At 45.3% G+C, this 7747-nt stretch overlaps 1 long non-coding RNA gene across 1 annotated transcript; it reads right to left on the bottom strand.

Moving 5' to 3' along the window:
- Positions 1 to 672: 672 nt before the first annotated feature.
- Positions 673 to 5438, bottom strand: LOC143828488 (uncharacterized). Its single transcript, XR_013227667.1, has 3 exons — positions 5315 to 5438; positions 3913 to 4056; positions 673 to 964 (listed from the first exon to the last, which is right to left on the bottom strand). It is a non-coding gene; the product is annotated as an uncharacterized LOC143828488 (long non-coding RNA).
- Positions 5439 to 7747: the final 2309 nt, after the last annotated feature.

Below are 7747 nucleotides of genomic sequence, written 5' to 3'. Positions count from 1 at the left end.
TGGGAGATGATTTATGGAGACCCAGAAAGGACATGTCTTGGCTCTTTGACTGAAAAGGGTTCCCCAGAGCCAGAACCAAAGCAAATGTCATTCTGAGCAAGCATTTCAGTTTCATGGGATGTCAGCGCACTAACAGAAACTGCAGCAAACGTCTTAATGCTGTTTTGAAGACTGTATTTTCAAGCATTTCGGCCATGGATGCTGGGAATTAATATGCTCCAAGAGGCCTCGTCTTCGTTAAAGATGCGATATCTTTGGATACATTTGTGTGGTTCTGATTCTGTGTTCAGCATGCCAGAGTGTTGGCCGACAGACAGAGCCTAGAATTGTATTGTGAATAAATGCACACATTATATTTTAACAGAGCAGATGTGCTGTTATGGTTACCAGCCAGTTGGGATTTCTGTTCGGAAGTATGCAGAGGGTTGCATCTTTCGTTTTTCCTGGAAACTTCACCAATCAACTACAATATTTCTTCAGTTTTTAATGCAAGGAATATTCTTTAAAGTACCTTTGTTGTTTTACACTGGCCTTTTAAACTCTGCAGATTTGTCTTCTGCTGCGGTTTTTATATTGTGGATGTAAGGAAAATATAAAAGGCTGTTGTTATAGTGATATAGTATTTATTTTTTTACCTTATAGAGGCAAACTAGCCTTGGTCACAAGGTTACAGGATTAAAACCAGCTAAATTTCTTTCAGATTTTGTTACTGATAAAGTAAGTTCATAATCTAGGGCTCTGGTTTACATATGATGGAACTGTGAGTGTTGGAGATTTTATCATCAAGGGTGTTTGAGCCCGAAAGATACTTAGGGGGAACTAAATTCTAATTAGTTGGACTTGCTTATAAACAATTCACCAAACAGCTTCTGCTTGTCCAGAAATTTCACTTCGGCAGCTGTGTTCCTTGAATTTCCTTGATAACCCTGCAACTCCCATCAAACGTAAAGTATTTGAAATGCTCCTGGTTGGGAAAAACAAAACAAAACAGAGTTTATAGTTTCACATACACCCTTTTGAGTACAGGTGTGTACAAAAACATGAGCTGCACATATCAGAACTCCGCAATACATATCTCTGGTGAATTTTAAGACCAAGCGGATGACAAGGGTTGCTTAATTTCTAAAAAGTCTTGTGTTACCTAGGAGTGATGCACCATTATGGAAAATTACCTAATCCCTTCTGTACCTACCCAATCACTCTGGCCCTGTTTGGCGTGCCCACCCCTTCTGATTCAAGGGGAAGAGGTCAGCTTGGAAGAGGTCCTTCTCAGCGATGGCACCCAAATTCAGGAATTCTCTCCCCAGTGAGATTCATCTGTCCCTGTCCAGAAACTGGATCTCAGAAACTGAGCAGGGTGGGCCCTGGTAAGAACTTGGATGTGAGAGCATCAAAGGGAGGCAGGACTGCTACTCAGAGGCAAACCACCTCTGCTCCTCTCTTGTCTTGTAACCCCTGTAACTTGGCGGCTCTTGAGGGACACAAAGGCCCATTCCAAACGCACATCTTCCTGCAGACTTCCAGAGCAGTAAGCCTTTAATCTTGATTTTGGGTTCCGAGCCTGTCTTATGCACCATTCTTTTCCCTCCAGTGTATTTATTCTGCAGCTGCAATTAAAAGCTCGCACTACTTTAAATTGGGGAGGGAACATCACTTGTGCCGTGGGTGTGCATGTGGGTCTGTGGGGAAGGGTAGTTTACACAATTGCCATATTGCAGCTGCGCAGTAGCGTCCGACAACCATTTTCCATTTAAATCCTTTGAACATGCATTCTAGGGTTAGTTTGTTGAATGAAAGGGAATGGGAAGGAACGCAGGCAACTGGGGAGAACCTGGTGCAGAAATGGTCAAGGCTTTTTTTGCTTACGCTGGCAAAAACCCATTTTCCTTACTGCAGAGCACAAGGGGGTTCCCTGCTGCGCTATCCACTGCTGTGAAAAATGGAAAGGCGCATGATCTCATCATACAGGGGGACATGTTGAACGTACAGAATGCAAAGCAGAATCAACAGACACTGGCATTGCAAGCTGTTACCATTGGCAACATGTGTGCTTGTATATGCACTTGGGCAAAGTTGGCTGAAAATCCATCGCCTTTTGCCCAGGGCTGCAGTTTGTACGGAGGAGGAGTCTGCTGGCAGAAGCTCTGGGGAGCTACTTTAGCCTTGTGGCACTAAATTGAGGGGGGGGGGTATTTTCACGGATGCCCTAGCGCTAATTTTGTGCCCTTCCTTGCAAAAGTCTGTGTTTTTCTCTTTGTGATCCACTAATTTGAGCCTGCACACGGATTGTGATCTTGGCAGGTTTTTAAAGCTTATCCTGTGAGGATTGTCCTCTGTCCTCTGAATGGATCGATCCCAAGTGATTCTTAAGTTCAGTGGTTTGCAGTGGTATGGCTCAGCTACCATTATGAAGACAGGGTTCCAGAGACTGCCAAATTCTCCCGCCCCCCCCCCCCCAAAAAAAAGTTTGTTCACAAAAGCATTAAAGGCAAAATGTTTCACTGTTTTAGGCTTCCCATCCCCCCCCCCTCTCTCTCTCTGTCTCTGTCTCTGAAATCTGTGTGTGTGTTTTTCCTTTTGCCCTGGGGATGCTTCCCTTTGCCTCCTCTCTGATCCCCCATTCAAGTCAATAACAGCAGTGAATTAAATCTCATGCAGATCTTTTTAAATTTGCCCCATTAAAAATATATATATATTTATTAGATTCATAAGACTGCCCCTCTTGGCACAGCTATGTTGGGACAGTGTACAACAATTTATTTTTTTATTCACCAATCCAAGACTAGTGATAGTCTGATATTGATAGACTCATGCCACTTGTCAAAAACAAGGGGGGAATGGAGCTTGTACACTGATGAAGGACCGAAGATGGTGAAAGGTGCAAAGTGGATGGAATGACTTTGATGTAGGTAAGGGAATCACAGAATCCAAGAGTTGGAAGGGGCCATACAGGCCATCTAGTCCAACCTCCTGCTCTACGCAGGATCAGCCCTTAAGCATCCTAAAGAATCCAAGAAAAGTGTGTATCCAACCTTTGCTTGAAGACTGCCAGTGAGGGGGAGCTCACCACCTCCTTAGGCAGCCCATTCCACTGCTGAACTACTCTGAATTTTTTCCCCCTGATATTTAGCCTATATCGTTGTACTTGTAGTTTAAACCCATTACTGCGCAACCTTTCCTCTGCAGGGAATGGCCTTTGAGGGGCGGCAAAAGTGGGGGATCTGAAGAGATCTGTATACTTTTGAATTATCTTCTGCTTGGAAGTGAAACAAGGGGGAAATCAGCATGAAAGCACTCTCAAAAAACCCAGGAAGCAAAATGAGCGCTGAAGGGAAGAAAATCAGTGCAAAATAACAAAGATAATCCAATGGGCAGTCCTGGTGAAAGCAAGGGAAAACACACCCATGCAGAATAGGCCACAAGTACACTATAAAGCCAGATAAGATACACAAGGCAGGGAGGCACCAGAGCAACAGCCAAATGTTATAATGAATAAAGTTTTCAGTGTGGATGAATAATACGAGCCTTTTTTCACTTCAGAATGCATATTATTAATACAAAATCTGTATTTGAATCATTAGCTACCCTAGTATTAGGAAATATGCACTCATACCCAAAGCAGTACTTGAGAACTAGAGAAGAATCAGCTCTTTTCCCTTCTGCGGGGTGTTAGTGACTGGAAACGATGTGCATAAGATGACTCACTAGCTAGGTAGAGGTGTGATATCAACACCACAATCACAAAAGAGTAAGTAGTATTATGCCAAAATCTTTCCCACACACACGCCCAGTGAACAGAAATTATTTAGAACAATATTAATCAATTGGGACACTGTTGCTAGAACTTGATGGACCAGTGATGAAAGGAAGAAAACATTTGCAGCCTCATAATGGTAAAAGCAAATGACTTACAATTAGCTGCCTTTGTTCCACTATCAGATTCCAGTGCAGCAGGTTCATGCCAATAGCAAGCAGACGCAGAAGGTTATCTGTTGCCAGTTTGGCAAAGGGGTTGTTGGATGCTTCCAGCGTCATTGAAACCAACTCTTTGATAAACTGAAAATAAATATTCTAATGGTGTCAGACACTGATTCATTCTACATTCATGTTGCCAATTCAGAATAACATTCCTATTTTTTTTCTGTGTATGACAAACCTGCAAAACTGAATATCATCATCATCATCTTTATCCTTATCTATTGGTCCTATTAATATTTGTCAAACTGGCCGGGGGGTGGAGCTGTCCGGGTTGTCCGAGTGCCAATACGGGCCAATCAGGGTGAAGCCAGCAAAGCTGATTGGCCCCTAGAGCTCCTGCCCTCCGTTGCCATCTGCTCTGTGCTCACCTTCCAGACGACTTCCAGATGAGCCTGGTTGCCCAAGAGGTGTCATCGCCACACGCACTCCAGCCCACACCCATGCACGGCCCTTGGAGGGGACGACAAAGTGGTGGACACTGCAGGGCCAATGCCCAGCCTGCCCACCACACCCACTTCCAGTCCATGCTGCCCCTCAGAGGCCTGCCACCACCGCACCACGTCCTCCAATGCTGCCACCCGCGGAGGGCCATTGCAGGTTATGCGGCAGTGGCGGCCCACACACCTGGCACTTTGAGAAAGTGGCAGCGGCATCTGCGAAGCGCCGCCACCACTAAATGTCCTCCACAACCACAGCACACCCACCACCATCCAGGAAGCTGACACCACTGTTGGGATGCTACCTCCTCCAAGGTAGGGGCTTCGCCACTCGGAGGTGGCCGGCCGCTCGTAGGGCCCACACTGACACACACTCAGGGAGGCCGCCAGTGCCCACTGCATTCCCCACTGGCATATAAAACATTATGATATTGATCAGACAAAATGCAGAAAGTATGTAAATGTAACTAGTTGATGATACTTAATAGGTTAGTTTGGAAATAAAAAGATAAAATAAGATAAAAAGAAAAACCAACTCATGCCATAGCCACCTTATCGATGGGATCTGGATGGCAATTATTCAAGAGAAGAAGAAGAAGAAGAAGAAGAAGAAGAGTTTGTTCTTATATGCTGCTTTTCTCAACCCGAAGGAGGCTCAAAGCGGCTTACAGTCGCCTTCCCTTCCTCTTCCCACAACAGACCCCCTGTGGGGTGGGTGAGGCTGAGAGAGCCCTGATATCACTGCTCGGTCAGAAAAGTTTTATCAGTGCCATGGTGAGCCCAAGGTCACCCAGCTGGTTGCATGCGGGGGAGCGCAGAATCGAACCCGGCACTGAAGAAGAAGAGTTGGTTCTTATATGCCACTTTTCTCTACCCGAAGGAGGCTCAAAAGGGCTTACCTGGCTCACCAGAGGAGAAGTCTGCACTCCTAAACACTACACCAAACTGGAATGAGGAAGTCCTTTCTTGTTCCGTAGAAGGGGGGTTAGATATTTAAAACAAATACTGTATATGTATTAAAAGGGCACTGGGGAAAAATGTGCAGTGTAGTTTCGACACACTGTACTCCACAGGGGCAGCTAAGAGAATTTGTGGAATTTGGGGGGATTTTTGGGATCTCCCTGACAAAATTGCTCTTGGCAACACATCTGGCAAGAGAGAAGATTCTTCGTTGATGTGGTGTCATTAAACAATTCGGGTAAAAGGCCATGTGGTCTGGACTTAAGAGAATTCTCAACTTTAGAGGAAATTTAGTATCCAGATATCTGAGTTTTATTACTTGAAAAGCCTCTGCTGCTGATACCATAGACCAGGGGTAGTCAACCTGTGGTCCTCCAGATGTCAATGGACTACAATTCCCATGAGCCCCTGCCAGCATTTGACAGCTGGGGCTCATGGGAATTGTAGTCCATGGACATCTAGAGGACCACAGGTTGATTACCCGTGCCATAGACAACAAGTCAAAAGATAAACCCAGTGTTTTAATTTTACATTCAGTACAGGCAAACCAGTTGGAGAACTGGGATTCTGTAAGCAATTGGAAGATAAGGCTGCAAGTATCAGGTTCAAAATACAATCATGGCCAATATTTGGCAGTTATAAGCAAAACTGAATAAATACCATATTATTTTGTTTGGTTGTTTTAGAAATTCCTTTCCTTGCTTTCTTTCCCCTCCCCTTTTGTCTTTATTTCTTTCCTGTCATTTGTGCTGGCAAAAATAAGACTTTACCAAGCGCCTTGTTCTATTACCAACAACAGTACTATGGCCCTGTGCTCTCTACCATATCTATACCATGTCTTCTGGGCTAGCCCTGAGCCCTCAAGCCCAGCACTGTGTCCGAGGCTGGCGGCAGCCCACCTGCATCTAACCAGAGGTCATTCCAGAATACTGGTGTGGTATTCAAGGCAAGAGGTGTTCAGGATGGATTGCCATCATCTCCTTGCGCAACCGTGGGCTTCCTGGAGGCCTCCCATCCAACTACTAATCCGGGAGACCTTGCTGTGCCTCTGAACTCTGAAGAGATCAAACTGCCATGGCCACCCAGGTCAGCACACGAGCCATGTGCTAGGAAACAGAACTACAGCCCTCTTTTGTGATGGTTGACTCCACCAACCCATCCCCGTGTAGAGGGGAGGTGCTTGCTCCTGGGAGGATGAACAGCCCGTATTGTCTTTCACATGCATAATCATATGCAGAAAAAAACAATGCAGTATCAGAACACAGGCATAAATGTGACCGTTAAAATTATGCCAAGACAAAAAGGTCAGCGTGTTGACTTTGGTGAAAACCTGTACATGCATAATAACCCCAGGAAAAGGAGATAAAGTTCCCAAGAAAACACCTGGCCACTCCAGCAGCTCCAAACGTCTCCATTAGGACTGTCCTTAATGAGGTTGTGTGGTGATGTTTGTGAAACGGAAAGAACGGCCTGGATCCCACAGTAAATTCTCCTAACAGAAGCCTTCTGTCTTCTCCCACCCCCACCCCCACCCCCAGCACTGCTTTCTGCACAGTTGCTCCCAGGGGACAAAGGACAGGAGGGGGGAGTGAATCAAAGGTGTCCCACAGGAAGACAAAATCAGTTTCAAAAATTGCTTAGAAACATAGAGTTGGAAGGGGCCACGGTCTGCTAGTGGAAATTTACTGCAGGATCCAACTCCACATTTAACCTGAGAAGTGGGGCGCACATAGAGTGGTGGGAGGCATTTCAGGCATTTCGTTTCCCTCCCCCTCCAATATTTTTGCCTTGCCTGAAAGCCCCCATAGCCTTTCCCCTTTCCTGTAACTTTCTTGTGACTATCTTGGGCGGCCAACCTCCCTGCGGGTCAGGCCCAAAAGCAAAATGCAACACTGTGTTAGGCAAAATCCAAATTCATTACCATACATAGATAGTAGAGATTATTTCTATATATTATTTCTATAATAAAACACTTGGGTGCTGAAGCTGTGATGAAGAGTGGCATCCAACATAGAAATGTTCAAAGATGGACTTCTAAATAATGGCCGTTTCATAATAAGGAGATGTTTTATGCGGTTTGGGGAATGTTCAACATCTCGACCATCTATCTAACTGCGTGGCAGATGGCGTCTAAAGAAATGAAATTGGATTTTGCCTAACACATTTTGCTTTCGTGTCTGACTTATTTACACTCTGTACCGCCCTTGTTGTTTCACCTCCATGTGGGACCTGGAGATCTCCCGGAATCACAAGGGATCTCCAACAGACGCAATGGATCTCCCCACTACAGAGATCCATTCCCCTTAGAGTGTCCCTCTGAGTCACTCGTGATCACAGGAAGCCCTGCTTGGCAGATCTGGAGCTCCAGCTGG

This window comes from Paroedura picta, chromosome 2 (assembly GCF_049243985.1).
Source record: "Paroedura picta isolate Pp20150507F chromosome 2, Ppicta_v3.0, whole genome shotgun sequence".
In the NCBI taxonomy this organism is placed as follows: Eukaryota; Metazoa; Chordata; class Lepidosauria; order Squamata; family Gekkonidae; genus Paroedura; species Paroedura picta.
This window is presented reverse-complemented; position numbering and strand designations above follow the sequence as displayed.